This window comes from Diadema setosum, chromosome 3 (genome assembly GCF_964275005.1).
Source record: "Diadema setosum chromosome 3, eeDiaSeto1, whole genome shotgun sequence".
NCBI lineage: Eukaryota > Metazoa > Echinodermata > Echinoidea > Diadematoida > Diadematidae > Diadema > Diadema setosum.
Genome location: NC_092687.1, coordinates 45928895 through 45952790, shown reverse-complemented (window position 1 = coordinate 45952790; position 23896 = coordinate 45928895). Strand labels below are relative to the sequence as shown.

The 23896-nt window shown below is 36.3% G+C and overlaps 1 long non-coding RNA gene across 1 annotated transcript; it reads right to left on the bottom strand.

The window, feature by feature from the left end:
- Nucleotides 1–8123: 8123 nt before the first annotated feature.
- LOC140226427 (uncharacterized) lies at nt 8124–12683 on the bottom strand. The gene is made up of 3 exons (XR_011900956.1): nt 12557–12683; nt 10442–10492; nt 8124–8174 (listed from the first exon to the last, which is right to left on the bottom strand). It is a non-coding gene; the product is annotated as an uncharacterized lncRNA (long non-coding RNA).
- Nucleotides 12684–23896: the final 11213 nt, after the last annotated feature.

Genomic DNA, 23896 nt, shown 5'->3' with positions numbered 1-23896 from the left:
ATAATCATGAATTAATCGAAGAAATATTGCGTGAATCCAGACGAATTTCGATCATTAGTAGCCAAGAAATCGATTTTCGCCGCTATACTCAACGTCGCAACAATTGTCATTATAATCATCAGCATCATGCAAACCACCATTTTTATTTCTAAGTGAATCATCTTGTTATCTCACATTGCCACTATAGATCATAATCAACACATCTAAGACAGCCTACATCAACACGAAACAAAACAATTCTACAAATCGTCTGATTAACTTAATTCTGATTCGATTGCGCGTTGTGTTCTATTGATTCCTTTTTCTAAATGGTAATCTAATTCACTGAACAGGAAAATGATACAAAATGATGACTAAATGCAAGTGTGATTATTATGCTGAATCTTATTTTATTACTTGGTTGCTCACGTAAACGGAAAAGGAAAATACTTTATAAAAATTCTCTCATTCGGTTCGCTTTTAACCAAATATTCTAGATGTTATTCTCAAATATCCGGGCCTTCTTCAGAAATCAATGCATTGCATACAATGTTCAAATTGGAGAATTATTCAAATGAAGTCAAATGTAAGGTAAGAAAAAAAAAACAGAAGACGAAAGGAATGCTTGTATAACATTGGTCTTATTTGTCTAAACTACATGACTTCACCATGACCCTAGCGTGTGTGCAGAATAGAGATCCAGAAGAAGTAATATGGTTATATTCTATGAGTGCACTGTAAAAATTCCGACTTTTCTATCTTGAGGAATAATTAAGCGCCTTTGTGTGTCGTATCCCCGGAAATCTCAATTGCTAACTAGAGCTCTAATGGACATCTAAATAACTTTATGTTCTATGACATTTAGAAGACTCAGAATCTTTCTCGGAATTCCCTTTTTCCCCCTATGCATGCTTACATGTTTTCACAAGTTGCTTATTCTTTTAACGAACTCCTGACTACAAAAAAAGAAAGAACAAATATATTCTAACCTAGGAGTACATATCATCACACTGCTACTAAATTGTAATTTGTTTGAACAGAAGACAGTGACATAATGGAAAGATCTATATTTGTGTGAGCTATAAGTTGTTGAGAATCCATGTGCTTCCGTTGTTGGTCAAAGTTAGAGTCATGCTGTCATACAGCTCCACTTGAACCTGCAATGAGGACGAAAAGAAAATGAATTACGTGTACACACGTTCCTTCAGGTTACTATAAACATTGCCAATGCATGACATATTATTCAGGCTTTCAAAATATTCAAAGAAGTGTTTCTCAGACATATCTAATATTTGCTTATACTGTGACCCAGCACTTATTGAATTCCGTCAAAACTTAAGAGCGAGAGAAATAGAGGTTAATTATCTAGACGCAATATAATATCTTTCAAATTTTTCATGCTATGAACTTGATTATTTTAGAAAGGCCATGAGCAGCAGCTGTAGAAAGGAGAAGAATACGAGAAGGACAAATTGCTAAATCACTTGCGAAATCTTGGGTAATAATATGTTGTGTCTGATTTTCCATTTTCCTGTAGTTAAGTAAAAAGAATATTATTAATATCTAATTGAACTAGAGCTATCCGAAAAAAGAGCGAAAGATAAATTGTGACTCTGCACCTCAAAACAAACAAAAAGTCGCCAGACATGAATTTTTAGTTAAGACCATATTCTGAAAGAGCAGACTCTAAGCTTTAAAATGATGTATAACTCAAATCAAATGGACTCTCCTAACCTATCTAAGTATTGGAAAGAAAGCACAAACTCAGGAAAAGTGTGAACTGAGAAAAGAGGCTCTGAAGTACAGTGTCTATTCAAGCGCTTAATCTTTACCACACCGTGCTGGCTGTGCCATGAATGGGACAAAAAACAGGAAGTAAACCACCAGAGTAACAACAATGAAGGGATTATCAGATTAAACTGAAATTAAGCATGCCTTATTAACACATTTTGTCCCTAATTAATGCCAACTTTCAAAGCAGTAGCATTATCTTTTCAAAAGTTATTAGAGATGAAAGTGAAGAGTGTGGACAAAGTTTTTTTCAGAAATGAAAAAGGGATTCTAAGGACACACCTTATCACACTATTCTACCAAAAATGTTCGAGATAAACTGCTAAAAAAACACACTTTTCTGCCCGTTTTATGATACCAAATTTTAGCATAATGTAAAAGAAGACCCGCTCTTTCAGGAAATATGAAAAAGTGAAGTTCGGCTAGGTTGACCCATTTCACTTATTTCTCAGTCCTCACGCAAAATCAGTGTGTGCGACTTTATGTTCGTTTTGAGGTGCACGGTCACAATTATGCCATTAACTCTTTAACTCATGTGCCATGGTGTAAACCACCTGTGTGCCACACTTTGCTGAGACACCAACGTAGTTCTGCTTCGGTAAAATATTCTGTTTTTCAAATCCATTTAATTTTCACAGATTTCTTCTACCCTCGACATGTATTGAGCAAAGTTGTACAGAAAATGTCTAACTTTTCTCTGATGTAAATTGCATTCACATATTTATGATTATTTTCTTTCAAAAGAACAGTAGATGCACTGTTGTAGAGGCATAACTTTTGCACACAACGCATTGACAGAAACTGGGAATTTACTTTCAAATCCAGTAAGGAACACCGGTTGATATTTAATCACTCCATAACTGGAACTGTCTCGCGAGAAACGCTTTCATTTGTATTGTGGCATTTGGCGATTTATCGATTGGTTTTTGCGAGTTTGTGCTTTTGAGCAGAATATGCGAAGTTGGCACCCGGACGACTGAGTCGGGGGTGCGAACGTGGCACATACAGAGTTAAAATGTGTGAAAGCTATTCAGTTAACACTAATCTGTTTTGTGTAATTTGTTGAAATGTTTAACAACCGAAAAATAAGTATTCACAGGAAATTTCACCAGTACCTGACTCTCCGGTGAAGATGAACTTATCGTCCTGTTTTGCCAGTCCTGGCATCAGGAGACCCCGGCAGGTCTTGAAGGGAAGATTGAACGAAAAATACAATATCGTTAAACCAATTGCAAATTATTCAATGTGCGGCCATCTTCTTGTTGGCCTGAGGTTTTACCCTCACCAAAAAGAAGAAAAAAAAACACACACACACGTACATACACACACACACACAAAGGAGCTGAACTACGAGTTCTCTAAAAACACCCACGTTTTGGCCTCCGTCAAATTAAATAGCATGCACCATGAGTGAAATTGAGGAAAGGAGGTTTTCCTTTTTAGTGTTATTGTAAATCTTCGGCAACAGAAACTACGAAAAAAAGATGGAAGACATACGTCCCTCAAACATAACTTCTTGGTAACGAGAGAAAAAAAAAATGTTCAAAAGAGGGTCAAAAAAGAAAAATCAAAGAGAAATCGGGAAATGGTAGAAAATAGGCATTCTGAACAAGGCAACTATTTCAAATTGAAAAAAAAAAATCCCCCTTTTTCTGGGTCATTCCCTGTAGCCATTAAATTAGAATTAAATGGCTCAGGTATGAAAGAAAAAACGATCCCAATAAATTGTGACAGGGTAAGGAATTTATCAGGATCTCTTTGTTTTACTTTTTTAAGATCTCAGTCATTTCAAAACCGATTTCCATTAAATTAACGTTCGATTATCTTCAGAATTGCATGTTGATCAAAATTTCACAGGGTTTCACTTGGTAAACTAAGGAGAACAAGGAGACTTTTTTATCCACTCGAGTTCTTTCTCTTTGCAAAGTAACGTTTTGACTCCATCCATTGACGTATATACCTTATGCTAAATGATGCATGTTAATGTTATCTGTGCTGTTACCACCAAAAATGTGATTTTTTTTTATGCGTTGCCGTTAAAACATGTGTTGAGGGGGCATTGATTCATTCTAAAGATATTGTTTATAAATTGCTGCAGTGATTTGATTAAAAAAATGCTTGAGTTATCATATTTGATGCATATGCGCCACAAAGCTCCCTACATGTAAACATTTCGTACCTTTACTTTTTCTTTTAAGTGACCTTAACTGTAGACGGTTAATTCTAGAAACAATTCCATTATTATGTACAACCGTTGTTCACACTTTGTATATTTAACAGTACTTAATATTTGTTATACTGATTAACTTTGTTTGTTTTTTTTAATTTGGGTTGTTTTTACATTCTTACTACTATTCTGAAGAACATTTTTTTTTTCAGGAACTATAACAACAGAGTAAAAAGATACCAATCTGTCTTTGAAACCCAACTCACTGTTCCGAAAAGGGAAAGTCAGAGCAAATAAGAGACATTAAACAATAGACTAAACACTGAAATACAAATACCATCAAATAATGAATAAGAGATACATAGGTGAGAGAGCCTTAATGGATTTACAATGCTGAAGCAAAGTTCATAATACACAGCATTATGGAGACTTTACATTGGGCTTATTCTACACGAACGCCCCGATCTTGAAGACGACGTTGTCCTTCATATACATGTGGAATGAGTCAATGCAGCATTTTGAGTAGAACACATCATTGGAATTTTGACCTAAATGCGACAATCTGATCACAAGTTATGAATCCGTAAAGTACTTGTGCAATCACTTCTTGATGAGAGGGCTTGTGCAGCTTATCATGTCATATGCGTGGAATGACATAAGGGCAATATAAAGGGTATTTGACGAAATTTCACAAATTTCACCAAGTTACACACAGATCCCTCGAATTGTTATATTCCTTCTCCATTCTGAAAAAAAGGCAGTTCATGGGAAATTTTGTTCAAGTTCAAGTTCAAGTTTGTATAACATTTATTTCTATTTTTTTTTTCTCATGTAGGAAATCACATGCATGAAATTATTTCACAGGAAGGCAGAACCTCAACAAAGCAAAGCTTGTGGTGAGCTACCTTACAAAAACACATTACATCACAAACACAAACACAAAAAACAAACAAACAACGAAAACATGATAATAGTTCCCATGACAACATTGAAATGAAATATTCTTCAAAGGGAGTAGTACAGAGAGGCAACAATGAGTATGAAAATACATTGTATGTGACAAGCTACATGCTATGGCAAATGTTGCATATACCTGGGTACAGCAAACCTCGCATGAGCCGAAGCTCTCGGGACTGAAAAAGAAAAAAGAAAATGCGACTTTCGCCAGAGTCGATTTTTTTTTTGACTCACAGTTATGTACATGTACACGTATAGTACATTTGCATGTGTGTGTGTGTGTGTGTGTGTGTGCGCATACATATGCTGTGTCTATACTCTATAGTGCATTATTAGGTAGCCACTGCTGGCAGACATTCTCTCAGCTGTGTGCTTTCATCCCTGCCGACCCTTTACCCATAACCTTTGTTATGCAAAAACAAGTTCAAATATATCAATTTCTTTGAATAATTTCTTTATTCCGCTTTACATATGCACCACCACAACCCTTAGTCATGACGCTACACTGAAAAATCATAATCATTGAACGGATAGTCCGAATTTCCTCAAATATTCACTGATGTGAATTACCATGTTATTACCATCGCTGAATTCCCTCGATTCACATGTAGGACCTAATAAAAGTAAACTTGTCCTTTATGCCTGTAAATTATTTACTTTATAGAATATCTTTCACAACCTATTTAAACCTCCCATTTAACCATACATGAAATCATTGAGTGTGATTATCACACTCGATTGCTATATAATCCCGTGCTGTCTTTCCTGATCATTAGGAAGGGGGGCAATGGTGAAAGACTTATGCCTGCAGAACCTGTAAAAAAAAAAAAAAAAAAAAAAAAAAAAAAAAAAAAACAACTAGCCACGTGAATGCTCTCAGCAAGTCATTCAATAATGTGCCACATAGCTTTATTCTTTTTTTTTCATAAAACACAATGAGCAAAGGAGGATTATAAACCTATTACCTTATGATAGAAATGTAAATGAATACAACTGCGCTCTCCGTTAGGACGTTGAAAATCAACTTTTATGCACTTTCTGACTGTATCATTCCGGCCTTGAGTCTCCTAGAGGAAGCAATGCTTTGCTTACTTTTTTGTCAGTTTGGTCTTTTGAATTATTTTACCTACTTTATGGATAGTCCTCTGTATTTTTGCAATTAAATGAAAGGTTGAAAGATCGGATTATTCCTGGCACATACACAGACATACATACTAACCGTAGTACAATCCGCTCCTCTTGGCGAGTTCTTCCAAAAGTGCCAGGGCTGTGAAGTGTACGACATTTGAAACAGTTGATTTCAGATTACAGAAAGGACAAGTATATATATGTATACAGCCCTTTACAGACACATACCCACGCATGTAAATTTTTCATCATGATTACTGTACGACCTTTGTAAAGGTCTCTTTTCACCTACAAATCTTGTAAACGCAATCTCAATGCAATAACCTGAACATCAAAGAGCTACAATGGACCATCTTATGTCAAGTCCCCTCACCTCCCCTTCCCGCATGAAAGAGTACCCATCTCCCACGAAAAGCACATTATTTTATCTGCTACAGGTGCTTTTTTATACAGAAATCAAATCAAAGAGGAATTATATTGAAATACTGTATAAAGGAATATAATCATTATGTAAAAAAAAATACGCAAAAAAAATAATCTCCATTAATTCATTTGAAATATGGACAAGTCATTTTTCTTCTGATATGGATTTTAAGGAGATACGAATTTTCGCAGAATTTGTACTTAAAATCGGAAATTTATCAGTCTCAATTTGTATATTATCCTTTTTTATTTAAGAAAATTATTATGATGAGTCTAAAATGATTGACATTGAAGAAAATGTTTTCAGGTTTTGTGGATTATACACTAAATAAATGACCTTGGAAGGATTGGCTGACAGCGGAATTGTAGAGAGAACTTTAGACTGTCAGAGTACAATGGGTAGTGTAGTGTGTTTTAAAAAGGTTGTACAATTTTGCTTGAAAAAAAAAAATGCTCTCATTATTCACATGCATAAACACGAGTCGGTTTTCGGACAGTCTTCCTCAGGGCGACCATCCCATATTCTTCCCCTGATCCTTAATCTACAACTGAAGAGTTTATTCGCAAAAAAAAAAAAAAAAAAAAAAAAAAACCCGATAAGTCAATTTTTGAAGATTTTGAAGTACGGCTTCTGTCATAAAGTACAGAATAATAGCTTTTAAATGATATATTGGTCACTAAAAGGTACATTTTTGAAGTTATGATCAAAAGAAACACAGAGTTCTTTTCTATTCTCTTTATTTTCTTGACCTTTAATCGCAAATATTTCCATTTGGCAAAGATGGACTTATCGGTTTTTGCGAACAAAATCTTCAACTGTTTAATTTTATTCCTCAACCTTATCACGACCCTAGCTCATCCTAACCCTTTTTCGTTTCTTTTTTTTTTAGTTTCTTCGCCATTCTTCTGTCTTCAAATATTGTTTGGAAATTAAACATTGTTACGTTCCCTGTTATTCTTGTTGTTGTTTAAGAGAAAGAAAGAAGAAAGAGAGAGAGATAGAGAGGGCCCTATACCACATTAAATTCCCTTAAAAGTGCGTTATCTGTGCTTCAAAATAATTACGGTTAGAAAAACGATGATGTATACTAACAATTTATCTTGTTTTGAGTGATCTCTATGTATTGCAAGCCCAGAATTTTTATGCAACACTCTTTTCTATAATATCTTAAAGGCATGAACATCTATGCTTATTCATACTCCTAACATCGCATGTTATAATGTGCCTCTTATTCACATGGATGTATTGTATATGTAAATGTACACGCGCTCCGAACATCAACAGGTGACAGAACAGAAATTGGTTTTACTTTCTCTCTTTAATACTTAGCCTACCCTGCCCCAAACATCTATTCTCAATCATGTTATTCCAGAATTGGAAATATTTAATGCAATGCAGGAGTTACGGACACAAGCTATATGTAGACCTCTAAGAAATTATATTTCAGATATCATGGTGATATAAACCAAACACAACAACAACATACAATACGGGACAACCATAAGGCTCTCCCTCAAAACACAATAACCTCTTCATTGCTTTTGGTCATAGACACACGATATTATCATTAGAACCTGCGGGGAGGGGGAAACATGTTCAGTTGCTTCTATTTGTATAATATGTGTGTGTGTCTTTACGTATACAAAGGACAACTATGGACAATGTGTGAAGACTTACCAGGCTCTCTCTCGAAGATGACCCCTTGTTCACGTTTTGCGACGTCCATTTCTGGAATAGAAAAAGACGAATAAAGCAGGAGTGTTGAAAAGGATTCAAAATAAAAATATAAAGTATGAATTATCAAAGAAATCTGCTTGTACGGCAGATAACGAACAGACCAATAATGTTTACCCTGTAGCAGGAATCTTGATAGTAGAAAGGCAAACATATAAATGTGTCCAATTTTGACAAGTCTTCGCGGCGCTATACTGAATCTGGTCGAAGCAAATATCCACTGAGTGAAGAAAAAGCGATATCTTTTCCAATATGCGTTTTTATAACACATTAAACAATTCTAATGAAATATCTGATTATTTGAGAAACAAACATTGCATGGGGATCGTTTGAGAAAAAAAAAATATTTGGTACGTAACGATTATATTAAAAGACAAGAAAATGTAAGAATTACATTTTTCAGTGTCATACAAATTGTTGGCGGGAATAATAATGATAATGATAATGATTGTAATACGCAGCAGTGAATGGTGAATCATGGTCGATGACAGAGATGAATGTTATAATTACACATGACTTCCTCATATCACTGTTAACTATTTCATAAGACCTAGAAAGAACGTAACTATCTATTAGTTGATTACCCATCACGTGACATACGGTTTGTGCCATCACACGCTGCCTCTGTCAGCCGTGGAATTGTGAACGAGGGGAAATGGAAATCGGATGGCTGATGTCTCGTATTTTCATTGCCATCAGTGTTAAACTCAAGATTGACTCTACTTTTTTATAAAATTGCACCGCTTTGATGTCATATTTTCTTTTTTTACGATCATTATAACCATTTTTTTTTTGACAAACAAGATCGTTATAATGGGAGTAAACTTTATTGCTATTTATTGAAAGAGCAATGGAGAATAAGATTTTTAGATGAGGGGTTATGGTGAATTTATGAATTGACTACGCTATAAAAGGCACAAGCCACGGAGTTGGTATATAAATTGAGATTAAAAAGGATGTATAGTATCGGGGGAGATGGGGATTGGGCTTTTCACTTATTTCTTTCACTTTTAAAGTTTATTAGATGAAAAATCGAGTTTGGAATGGCTGAGACATCCCAAAACAAAGAAAATCAAAAATGATCTTACAAAAGGTGGATAACATCTTGTATTATGTCACTTTGTTTTAGGTATCTCCGCCATGTCAAAGGTGAATTTCATCCAATAAATTCAAATGTCTTGAAATTATATGATTTTTGGTAAGCGGTTTAAGTTAAATTTCACTTAAGCGGGTTATGTTAAGTCTCAACCTGAACTATACAATCCCTTAAACTTTGATCGGAACTACCAGGAAATGACACATCATATTTCTAGCTGATATTCCATATGATATATTCAACAAAAATATAAACAAACAAACAAACTCTGCTTAGCGTAATTAGAAAAAAAAAAATCTGCTAAACTTGCACTCTCATGTAGTATTCGAACCATCAAATTAAAGATAATAATTATAAAGTTTTGGTACCTCACAAGTTTCCCTAAATTTCCTTGTCTTAGTTTGTGTTTCAGGTTAAAGTGCCTTTCATATAACTGACACTGTGAGACTTACTCGCCCCAAAGTGCTCTCATGTCTTTAGTAATCATGCAATCCAGAGCCGTTTTGATGCGACCCCGGACGGCGGCGAGGTAGTACACGTATTGTACGAAACCGTTATTGCATGATAACTGCGACCAGCAGCGTGCAGCCCCATACGCATAGCTAACAGTACTACGACCAGCAGCCCCATACTCATACCTAAATGGGGCTTCGCATTGTAGCATTCAGGATCATGACAGATTTAGTATTCGCGGGTAAATATCAAATTGAAATAAAAAAAGGCTTCAATTTGAAGACTTAAACTTAACTGGTAAGTCTTCAAATTAAAGAATTTTTTTTTTTTTTTTTTTGGATTTTAAGTTGATATTAACCCGCAATACTAAATCTGTCATGATCCAGAATGCTACGATGCGAAGCCCCGTTACGCTATGCGTATGGGGCTGCTGGTCGCAGTTAATTGCATGAGTACTAAGACATGAGAGCACTTTGTGGCGAGTTTGGTCAGTCTCACAGTGTTAGTTATATGAAAGGTACTTTAACCTGAAACACAAACTAAGACAAGGGAATTCAGGGAAACTTTTGTGGTCCCAAAATTTTTACATCTTTAAAAAACATTGAACATGTGTGTAATATAAAAGATTGAAATTTAATCAATAAAATGCATTATTTTCAACGCATTCGTTTGCACAATAGCGTTTTGCAACAGCTGTTTACTGTATACTGACCTCTCAGTTCCAGTCCGCTCCTCTCCAGGAGTTCTTGCAGTTCTGCCAGAGCTGTAAAGTAAACCACAGTATATTTAGCAAAACTGCTCATTATATGTAAACTTTGTTCGCATAAACCAAAAAGTGCATATTTGCCAAATGGAGATATTAGCAATTAAAGGTTAAGAAAAATAAAGAAAACAATAAGAAAATGTTTGCTTCTTTTGACTATAACTTTAAAAAATGTATACATACGTTTATGTAGTGACCAATATACCATTTAAAGGTATTATTTTGTAATTCATGACAAAGACCGTACTTCAGAATCTTAAAAAAAAAAAATGGACTTATCGGTTTTTGCGAACAAACTCTTCATATACTCTATACAGGAATATACATGCGCCCAAACAAGCACTGACACAATTGCACACACCCAGAGTGCAGCTACACACATTTATGGTGGTTAATGTTACGAGAGAAAAAAAAAAAAAAAACTGTTATTATTTCATGAGACGGGGTAAATAAGAGACCCTCTTGATAAAATACATATACCTCAGGATTTAATTTCTTGACCCCATACTTTGTGTTAAATTATGTATGCGACCTGTCTTATTATTTTTAAACCAAAAAAAAAAAAAAAAAAAAAAAAAGAGCTTGTGATACTGCGATATCCGTAAAAGCAAGCGTTTATATTCGAGGAGGCTTCAGAATGAATTTCAAATTCATAGATACTGATCAACTGTAAAGCCTATATCCAACTTTACTTTTTTACAAACGCCCTTCGCCCACCCGCTATAGTCATTATAAAGAGAGAGGGTCTTCCCAAAAGGCCAGTCCCGTCGACAGTGAGCGACATTTGTATCCTCACACTCTTTCTTCGAAGAAGGGTAAATGAATATAAATGCAGAAACAAATGAATGAAGCAGTTTAATGTAGCGAGAAGCGATGGCGTTGGTGAGAATGTCAAAGCCATCTCCGGGTAAATTTCAACCCAACATACTAAATGCACAAACTGCGGGGCCGAACCCAGCAACCGACCCGGAAAGAGTGGCGGCTCACAAGAGACTCTTGGCACTGTACCATGGTCCCATTTCATTAAGCGTATCATCAGAAAAAATTTCAACATTTCTTATGAAAAAAAAAATGCTATCAGCCAATCAGATGCAAGGATTTAAATATCTTATTCCAGCTATGGTGATATTTCATCGATGACAAATTTTATAAAACGGGGCCCCGGTCTTCTACCTTCAACCTGATTTAACCTCTGCTTCTGTTTAAACCTCTGCTATAATATGATCTTATGAGGAAGATGTTGTTTTTACAGTAAAGAGTGCAGACAGGAGATCTTGACAAAGAAAATGCAAGATTTGGAACTGGCACATGATGAAAAAGCACAAAAGATTGGATGTTAGCATAAAAGATCATGTAATCAATGAAGTACAGAGCACACCATACTTGGGGCTGTAGGACCTAAATTGATGTTACACTTAAATGGAATGTACATGCTGGTTATTTGTGCCAAAAGGTTGATCGCATGATTTCATTTCTCCGTTGTTTATAAAAATTTATCAAGAGGAGACATCGTGATTTGATATATGGAGCAGTTAGTTCATCTCTTGTAGATTATGCAGACGTTATACTCGAATCGTATGTCACGCGAGCTACCTCTTTGCATCATTTGAAATGAAAAACATGAAGTAAGAGAGAAAATACTAATCTTAAAAATAAAAACACGATTGCACTTCAATATAATTATGATAAGCGCATGCAATATTACTATAGGGGGCTTTGAAATCTCGCCAAATTCTCCACATTCAAATTATGATGTTCAAAGTCCTGAATGATTTAACATCCAGTTATGTGCCAGAAAAATATATCATATTTTACGGCACGTTGATCTTAACAAAACCTCGAACAAGTAGTTGTAAACGTATAATTAAGTCATTACGTTACTAGTAGTCTTCTGGCACAAATGCAATGTTTATAACTGCCAAACATTAACCTTCAGGCGATCAAGGGATCATATTTAATATTTGCAATACGCAAACACGCTGATATGATAACCCTGTGCCACGATATGTCAAACTTATTCGAAATTGGAAATACAAACTGTACTATCAAAAAGCAGCGACCTACCCCAGGGTGAAGCGGCGGAGGTGCATCCCACCAAGGCGAGGACGAGCAGACAACAAGCGATCTTCATGGTTGATGATGTATTCTCTTCTCTTGCTGATTGAAGAATGGTGTCTGATGAGGATGCTCCATACTACTTATAGCCCTATGGCATCCCCAAAGCAAAACAAAAGAGGATATTACAAATTCAGATTATGCTGGGCACAAAGCCAACAAATTATCAGTTTCATTTATTTTTACCCCAAATTTGATTTACGTGGCATCGTAATAAACGTCGTACGCCTAAAAGTAAATATTTACATATAAATAATTCAACATGGTTGAAATTATGTTACAGGGCAATCCATAAGTCATGTATTAATGAATGCATGAATGGATGAATGAGTGCATGGATTGATCAATGTGTTATTCAATGCAATCTGTGTACGTGTTTGCAAATATGCAGTCATGTGGAATAGGCAAGGTAGTTGCCTTGTCTGAAATGTGTCAATCTTACAATGATGTTATTTTCCTCTTGATGTCTTTTTTCCCTTCCCACCACGAATTATAAATATGGACACACATGACATGTGTCAATCGCAAATGATGTGACATTGGAAAATGTAAGTTTGTGTTGCTAATGGCTTCCAATATGTTTTCTATATTAGACTGACATATCTACCAGACTGTAACTCTACAAGATGCTTCTTGAAAGGGTGTAAAAAGAATCTGATTAATTTCATGATGGCTATCTTGGTGGTCTTTCTGCTATCATCTCATCTGTAACAAACCACTGTCAATCACTGTCAACTTGTCAATCCTTACGTGTATTTCGTCCTCTATAGTGTATACACTTCAACTCACCTCCACCTTGAGACATCCATTGTGGTGTAGAGCAGGATATTTTTCTGCCCATTGCCATCATAATAATATCACGCTTGAAAAGAGAAAGTCTGCTCTTCTTTTATTTTATTTTCTGCACAATAGCCTTTTCTTTTCCTCCTCTAACTAGCAACTTCAGCAGCAAACACAGAAGCATTTGCACATTACCGTTTACATTTCCCATCAAGATTTCTCAATTTCACTGTCAATCTCATGTTCGTATTTCTCGGTGGAAAATACATAAAATATAACAAAATATGATAATACTAAATGTCCAGCTTGTATATGATATACGAAGACATACAAACATAGTACATAGCGGTTGATTTGTCATTTTTAATGAAAGTAAACTATTGCTAAAAAGAAATAACATGGAACCTACTAAACAGCACAACTCGTTGAATATGTCCCAACAAAAGCCTTTTGTGGAGAACATGAAGGAGCACAGGTAAAGACCATGGTAAGGAATAAAAAAAAAAAGAGAATTACTATCAATACTCGGGGGTACAGAAGATTCTTTTCACAAAAAGAAAATGTGAACATGTGACCACATGCTGCACACTATATAGCACTTGCTGTAATAGCAATTTTGACAGGGGAGTGATAAATGTGAATACGACATATCATTGTGGTTTTAACATTCCGAATTAATTCCATTGAAAATACACGGGGAAAGAGTCGGAAAAACAATTCCTATATTGTGTGATATACCAGCGAGTTGCAATGCCGCATGAAAAAAAAAAAAGAAAGAAAGAAGGGGAAACTATGACAGTATGTGACGTGACCGAAGGTCTTAAACTAGATGTAGAAAGAAAACACCGATAGCCAGATATTTGAGAGTGCAAGCAACTACATGTATATTAAAGTCTGTTCATATGACAAAAACAAAGCAGTATACCAGAACATCCGTGAGCATGATCAAAAGAAATGCTAATGCAGTTGTGTGTTGTAACTATTCAATACATGCTGTCTGAGTTTACACTTAAAGTATTTTAATGACAAACAGCTTGCAACTTGTATCGGGGGATCTTTCTAATATTTAGGACCTGTATACTTGTACAGAAATGTTTTTAGCGAAAATTATTCGAGTCCTTAGAAGGTGGTAAGCGTCACTTTGGGGAGTTGGATATTGGTGGAAAGGTTGTTTGTTATGAATAACAAAGGTCAGGAAGATCTTTTGAGGAATATTCATTTACACAAAAAAAAAAGTTACAATAAAACAAATCTGTCAATTTCAAAATGTTATTTTTCTTGAATATGGCGCTTGTGTGAGATAAATACCCGGCATGGTTAAGAATTTTAATCGCTCGCTTTTGAACAAGAAAAGGCGAATTCAGCAAATATTTGGATGCGTTACCCCAAACAAGAAATTCGTGGTGGAGATTATGGGTAAATCGTGGTTGAATATGATGTACAAAATATGGTTGGGCAGAATATGTTTCAGGTTGTTTAGGATTCCTGTGTTTCTTGAAACCTCGAATATTCATGTTTTCCTTTCGTGCGCGGATGAAATTCCAAGAAATTGTCAACACAAAACATTCACAAGAAACCATTTTTCTTATACATATCTTACTGGACAGAGTGATTTACATCTCCTCATATCTCACCATAGCACATGTTATGTATGGATCTCCACTAAAAATTATTCATCAGGTTCCATGGAGTCATGAATATGTGACGATTAGGAGTGGAAGTCAATGCAGCTCAGCCAGGACAGGGTTGATGTGATCAAACTTCCTTCGTTCAGTGAACTAACGTGCCATTGAATTCTGTCAATCATTGCTTGAAGTCAGTTTGAACTGGCAGAGGGAAGATGGATGGTTTGCCCACATCGAAAATTACTTTATTAGCTTTTTTATCGGACATACAAAGTCAGGAACATTCTTAAATTTGCCTAACGAGTATTATTAAGCATTATATTTCGTCATTGACCGTCCCGAATGTCATGGCGCATTTTTCGGCGCCCATCAAACGTCAAAAATGTGATTTGGGCAGCATGTGTGCAAAAGTTGGCACTTTTTTTTTTAAGAAGAAGAATTTGTACAAAAAAACTCCTTTGCGCCCCACGTTTTAAAATACCTAAACAAGTTTCCACCTACTCTGCCAGATTGCATTTGCATAGTAATGGGATTTGAAATCTCCATCTTATTTCTAATGTTACTTTTAAGTCCTTTGCTTTCGAAAGGAGGTCAACCTAGTGTCTTGTTAGTGATAAGTATATTGATGACCGCAATTAAAAGTTTGAATAAATTGAGTTTATAATGCCACTTTAAAAATGCTACATTCCACATTTGGTGGAAACCCTTTTAGTGTTTTCAACAGGAAGGTGTTATATTTTATAGGAAGCAAATGCGAATAAAATAAATAGAATGAGATGGGATGAAATGAAATGAAACGAAATGAAAAGAATGCAGGAAACAAACAAAAATTGCCCCAACCTTGCATTCTTCCTGATCAAATCAAGATTACGTATAGGTATTTTGCTCTGATTTGCCACTCAAGCCCGGCCTCTTGCATGCCACCCTGTCCCCGATATAAGGAAACGTTCATCTACACTTTTGAAATTGCAGTCTATTTTCTGTAAACATTTCTTGACCATTCCAAATTCAAAGCAGCAAGTTAAAGATGTCATGCTCTCACAATTTTGTATTCATTTCATTTACAGAAATGAAAAAAAACAACACCGCATAACTAAGCTGTAAAAACAGAAAACTTGTCTTAAGAGCACCGAAAAAGAACAAATGTTAAATTTTAGTGCGCTAACATGTCTTTACTTCAATTAGCTAAATATAGCAATCTTTCCCGAATTTCATAGTATTATAACACACATGGAAAGTTACGAGGGTAGGAAATCATCAACTCGCTCATTCGAATATTCACAAGGACTGATCAAGAATGTTTTCCTATTAAGTGCGAAATTTCAAAATGTCATATCTTCTCTATTCTTTATCCGATTTTTGACGTTTTCAACATGGTTTGAATAAAGTGGAGTATGTGGGATGATTTAAATTGAATATTGTATCATTGGTATGTTCAGCCGTATAATTTTCCCCACTGAGTTGTTCTTATACTACACCATACATACATTACGTGAATAGGTATTCGTATTAAAGAACACCTCTAAAATGAAATATGTGTACCCATCAGCCATGCAGGATGTATTCTGTTTGTCATTGGTAACTCAAAGTGGCTCTTGGTGTCCATGTATCGTCTACCAAATGCAGCAGCTGATACATGGGAAGCTTTGCAAGAATGCATTGACAATGTCCAAAGAGTATCGTCAGATTTCTCAGGTATCCTACTTGTTGGTGACCTTAATGTGGATTTGCTGAATCGTCACTCACCTGATTCCACTCGTCTGCTGTCCATACTTAACACATTGGATGCTTCTCAACTCGTTAGTTCTATTACTCGCCCTTCACGCGACGATCCTATGTCTGGAACGTTGATTGATCATCTCTTTACCAACCGCCCTGATGTCTTTCTGCAAGCAGATGTATGTCCAAATCCGGTTCCGAGTGACCGTCATGGTGTCTTCTTTGAAATAAAGTCTACAAAGATGTTTTCGACTAATCCTGTAATTCGTGAGTTCATGCTTTTCAACAAAGGGGACTTTTCTCATCTAAATCGCCTACTGCAGCTCGTCCCATGGAGTCTATATCTGGACCCTGATGACCCCAATGCATCCTGGGAAGGATTTTTAGACATCTTCGACGCCGCTGTTAGTAATGCAATTCCCAGAACCAAGAAACGCTCTACCACATTCAGACCTTGGATTACTAGAGAGATGAAACATATGATCAACAGGAAACGCAAGCTGTTCAGAAGAGCTAGGAGGACTGAGCTCTTGAGTGTCTGGTCTGCGTTTCGTGCAATTCGCAACCAGGTGAAATACCACACCAGAGCGTCATATTGGCACTACGTCAACAATATGTTCTCTCTCCCTGACAACCGTAAACGGTTCTTTGCATTTGTCAGGGAAAGGAAAAGACACTCTCCTCCTCCGGTTCTTGTAGTTGACGACCATGTGATCAGGAACCCAGCTGATATTGCAAATGGGTATCTTGCCACTTTTCAAAGATACTTTACTGGAGGCCAAGAGGTACCCGCTGAACCTCCAAAGTTCCAGTTTCCCATAAGTTCCATGGAATCACTTGACATATCTGTAGCGGATGTCTACCGGAAACTCCTCACTCTCAAAGCCAAAAAAGTTCCAGGGCCTGATAGGCTCTCGCCAGTCCTACTCAAGGAAACAGCTCCAGTATCAGCTCATATTTTGCAGCGGATTTTCTCCATTTCTCTTTCGACTGGTTCTGTTCCAACATCCTGGAAGCGATCAAATATCATACCAGTGTTTAAGGCAGGCAACAAATCTGACCCGTCCAACTATCGACTGGTTGCTCTTACCTCAATAGCTAGTAAGATCATGGAGTCCTTGGTGGCCAGAGCTATAGAGGACAATCTCGCTTTAAACTGTCCGATTACAACCGTCCAACACGGATTCAGGAGGGGGAAATCGTGTGTTACCCAATTACTGCACTTGACGAACGACTGGCTTCACTCTTTGGAGGGCCCACATGCCTCACCTGTAGATGTTCTGTTCCTCGATTTTTCCCGTGCTTTTGACAAAATGCCTCACGATATTCTCTTAATTAAGCTCTCCACTCAGTACAATATCACCGGAAAGCTCTGGCACTGGGCAAAAGATTTCCTCTGCGGACGTGAGCTGCGAGTTTTGTATAGAGGTGTCCACTCTGACTGGTCTCCTGTACCGTCCGGGATCCACCAAGGAAGTGCTATTGGGCCCCTGTTTTTCAACATGTTCATTAATGATCTTCCTGTCATTGCTTCATCAAAAGTTGCCCTCTTCGCCGATGATACGGTGTTATATCGACCAATTCAATCTGCCAGGGATGTCGAGGATCTGCAACTTGACCTGAATGACGTGTCATGCTGGTGTACCCGCAACCGTATGGAAATCAATGTCAAGAAAACAAAAGTCATGCGAATCGCTGGAGCAAGGAAAATGAATGTTGCCTTACCTTCGTATTTCATACAGGGAGTTCCAATCGATGTTGCTTCTGAAGTTAAATATCTTGGTGTGGTGATCAATCATAGGTTGTCGTGGGAAAGCCATGTTAATTACATAATTTCTCGCGCCAATAGATTGTTGGGCCTGATTAATTCCATGTCTTCCGGCCTTACATCATTAGCCAGTTTTACCCTGTACAAATCGCTCGTTCTGCCAGTCTTGGAGTATGGCTTACCTGCATGCATGCCCTACAATCGGAACTTGTGTGACCGACTTGAGGGCGCCCAGCGCCGTGCAACCCGAATGATTCTGAAGCAGCGTAGACAACAAAATAATGCCTTACCCTGAGCGTCTACGTACCTTGAACTGGTCCACATTAGAGTCCCGCCGCACATACCTCCTACTGAGCTTCATCGCCAAAGCCTTGCATCATTTCATATTGTGTGACGACATCGTGTCTACCATTAAAGTTGTTACTCGACGCCCATATGATGTACGTTTCCAGCATCTGAAAGCTCGCACAGAAAGACTTTCAAAGACAGCCATGCACCTGTTTCCCATTTTATGGGATCAGCTGCCCACGAACTTGCGCACAGATTTTGTGTTTGTGAACTTTCCAAACTGGCAACAAAGACTGAAATCACATGTTTCTTCCTTTGATTAGACTATAATATTTGTATATCTAAAGTATGTATTTTTTGTTTGTTTGTAAGGTATCAAATATGGCCCATGTTACCACATCGTGACTATACTATTTGCCTGTACAAAATCGATCTTTCGTCATTGTTACAAAATGTGTAGCCATGTTAACAGCATATTTTGAATGAAAATCATATTGTTATTGTAAATTTATTTAACTCCCTCAGCATTTGAGCAATTTCATTTAAATTTTGGCACATGTGACAGCTATGAAATATATTGTGTAGTTGTGCAAATTTCATTTTTCCCATATTTTTTATCTTCATGTCAAACATTGTGTTGCCATGGTAACAACATTCCTTAATGAAAATCATTGTTTATTCCAATACCTTACTCGGGTTATGAGCACTTGAATTGAGATAACACATGGCACACGTGACTATATGCTGTATTAGTGAGCAGAGTGTACATTTTGTTCAATGTTGAGCGGTACATTGCCATGGTATTCTGTTTTTTTTTCCTCCAATAGAAAACATGCAGATGATCATTACTGGTTGAGCTGTCTCCATGGGTGTTGGGTAGGGGTGTTACTCACGTTGAGAGATAGTTTTAGTTATCTATGAATTTATCATTTTTCTCTCTATCTTTCGCTCTTTCTCTCTCTCTCTCTCTCTCTCTCTCGCAGTTCTGTTATGTTATCTGTCCAAATATAATGAAGTTAAAATGAAATGTTGTAAGGGAATATAGTTTACATGGAAATTTCAAATTCATACATTGTTCATTAACTGTATGCATTTTTACACACAGTATAGGTTTTGATGTCGGTAGTCATTTAAGAACTGACATACATATATGTGACCCTGCACCTCAAAACAAACAAAAAGTCGCCAGACATGAATTTTTAGTTAAGACCATATTCTGAAAGAGCAGACTTTAAGCTTTAAAATGATGTATAACTCAAATCAAATGGACTCTCCTAACCCATCTAAATATTGGAAAGAAAGCACAAACTCAGGAAAAGTGTGAACTGAGAAAAGAGGCTCTGAAGTACAGTGTCAATTCAAGCGCTTAATCTTTACCAAACCGTGCTGGCTGTGCGATGAATGGGACAAAAAACAGGAAGTAAACCACCAGAGTAACAACAATGAAGGGATTATCACATTAAATTGAAATTAAGCATGCCTTATTAACACATTCTGTCCATAATTAATGCCAACTTTCAAAGCAGTAGCACTATCCTTTCAAAAGTTATTAGAGTTGAAAGTTAAGAGTGTGGACAAGGTTTTTCAAAAATGAAAAATGGATTCTAAAGACACACCTAATCACACTATTCTACCAAAAATGTTCGAGATAAACCGCTAAAAAAACACACTTTCCTGCCCGTTTTATGATACCAAATTTTAGCATAATGTAGAAGAAGACCCGCTCTTTCAGAAAATATGAAAAAGTCAAGTTCGGCTAGGTTGACCCATTTCACTTATTTTCAGTCCTCACGCAAAATCAGTGTGTGCGACTTTATGTTCGTTTTGAGGTGCACTGTCACATATGCAATGTATCATATTTTTTCTTAGTTTTTTTATTTAGAAAATGAACTCTGATATCTGAATGGAATAAGAAAGATTGGTAGGTTCACATATCTCAAATTGACACTTACAAAGAAACAGTTGTTTTGTTTTTGTTTTTTATGTATGCCTGTTAATGAAATTTGTATTTTTTATATGTGTAAACTGACTGTTTTGAGTGCACCAGGTGGGTTGGGGAGGATGGCCTGAGGGCCTAAGTCATTTAGTTGGCTCTTTCCAGACCCGGGCTACCCAACCTGGTGCCCCCTTACCACTCCAATGTACAATTTTCTGATTTCGAAAAGTGTATTTGTGATTGAAAGCCGAATAAATAATAATAATAATAATAATAATAATAATAATAATAATAATAATAATAATAATACGTTGCATCTCCACAAGTCTCTAGCCATGTTTGCCGGCAACTATTTTTTTCATTTGCGTATGTGGTTGCATAATAGTGAAAATTTGAATAATAATAAAAAAAAACACACACACACATTGGGAAGATCCGAAAAGTTATGCCAAGTTATAATGAGTCATCGATTTCATTAACTGTGAAAAAGAGTGCATTATTGATAGAACTTCTTGTCAGTTGAAGTTAAACACTATACTGTGAAATGGTGAAGGTTATGACATTTAGGGTTATTGCATGCTCAAGTAGCACTCAGTCTAATAACAATGTCTAACGGCAAAAGTCTCCGGTAGGTCGATGAGAGCTAAGCTTACCCAAAATAAGAGTTGAGCCACTCTAGGAAAGTTGTACCACCTTGTATTTTGGGAGTAGGGAAAGAAATGTTTTACTTGCCAGTTTCCAACATCAACTTCCACATGATGTCCTTGTACAATGGAAACTGTCGCCATAATCATCAATTCAATCCAATTCATTTCATTGTTATACTTCTCATTTAATATGAACATTACAACATAAATAATAATACAAGTTCTTCTACCTTGTAAACAATATACATGGTGATAATACATCAATTGTAACGATAACTAGTCAAAATCGAAATGGGGTTGAACAAAGAGAAGTATGACATTTCGAATGTCATTTCGAATGGGAATACAGTAACATTGCTTCCGGTAAAGCGAGCAATTTCAGCCATCAAATGCATCTGATTTCCGTAGAATAGTATATGCATATATTCGAGGTATCGATGCATGTTTATCTTTGTTACTTTTTTTCCCTTGCACATGAACACGCCTACTTTGGAATTCTTTCGCCTCCCCTTGCATCTATCCATTTTCTCCCATTACTTTTGAATTACTTTCAACACTGTTTGCCATTTCACTTTCACACTTTAGTCTCATCTGCCTCAACTAAAAATCATCTATGGTGTCTTATGATTTTTTTTTTTCATTTTTGAGCCTATAGTGAAAAACAGGGTGCATGCACTATAAGTTGCTTGAATTCAGATTTTGTTTTCAATCATTAATCTACAACGATGGTATCACATGCCTCAGCGTTCTTTTCTTAAAGTAATGCAAATAAGAGATACTGACAATAGGGAGCTTTAGATTTTAGACACACGGGCATTCAAAGGGGAAAAAACATGTTCTGAGCGTGCGCAGAAGCGCGGGTCATTATACTGCGCACGCTCATATCATGTTTTTTCCCCTTTGAACGTCCGCGCGTCTAAAATCTGAAGCTCCCTAATAACCCAACTTGAACGTTCAGCAATAAACACTGACATACTCATATCCCGATGTGAACAAAGTCAATCATATCTAAGAAAATACAATTGAAGTATCCCTTTTTTCTGCATTGTATTAGTTTCCGTTATTCAGCTTTGGTTGAAAGACTAAAGAATACATGCTATCTATAGAAATTCAAACACACATACACACACACAAACACACACACACAAACAAACAAAAACATCAGGGTATCAAATATGAAACAAAACGCAGGAAAAGGGTAGTTATCGTTTCTGGCTTAATTAAAACCATATTCTTCAATTGACAGTTCTTGTTGATTGTGTTGATCTTTTAATGCATGGGTGCAGACATTGATACCTTGTTTCATACGGACAACTGAGGGAGCAGAATAGAAATTGATTATTATTACTAAAACGCAAAGAATTTCGTTCATATTGTTAGCTCCTTATGTGTCATTGTGTAAACCTCCTATTTGTCACATTATTAGACTGCGGTGTAGGTGTACATTGTGGGCTGAACATGTAATGAACAAAGTTGTATAGAAAATGACGGCTTTGTTTTTTATGTGATTTGTTTTATTACAAACCTATGATTATTTTTCTTAGAAATAACCAGTCATCTACAATAATTTTCCAGGCATGAAATGTGCACACAAACACAAACACAGACACACACACAGACACACACGCACACACACATACACACACACATAAATCATAATTCATATCAAGCTTCATGTATTACACCGCTTGATAATAGTCAATCAGTACATGAAGAACACAAGCTTTATGTGACATGAATCAGTTCGACACTGTAATATTACACTCTCACATTTTAAGATATATCGATCGAATACAGTGCGTTTGTGAGTTTAAGCGAAATAGACCAACATGGCACGACGTCAAATGAGTCCGGCATCGATTGTGGGACATAAAAATTTTAAACCTCCGTCATCCTCAACGTTGCAACAATTGTAATTATAATCAACAGCAGTATCATACCAACACTAATCACAGCCTTATCATTTCTAAGTAACTATCCTTTAATATCTTTACACTGTTTTTATAGATCATCATCATTTTTCAACATCCACGTCAGTCAAATGTCATGTTGAACAAAAAACTCCATCCATCGTCTGTTTACAAGGATTTTGATTCGAATACGTATTATGTTTTACTTTTTATACTGAAGAGACAAGGAAGAATTACTGCGTAAAACAATGTTTATTATGCTGAATTGTATTCATTTTGTTGCTCACATACACTGATTGATTACTTCTTTGTTTGTTATTCGAATTTACTCCCTATGAACCACACATGAAGATGCTACTCTGAAACATCTAGATGTGTTTCAGATATCACTGCATTGTATGCAAAGTTCACATTCCAAGTTCACTTTAAACGAAGTGGAACGTAGGAAACAGACAAAAATGAGATGAAATATATTTTTTTAACTCGTCTTGCTTGTCTTAACTACTTGGTTTGGTCATTGGCATTACATGCAAGGTGAAAGCCCTCGAGAGTAGCATGGGTTCTGATCATTATCAATATCTGTCTAACCATTAAAACAATTAGAATTGGGGTAGTT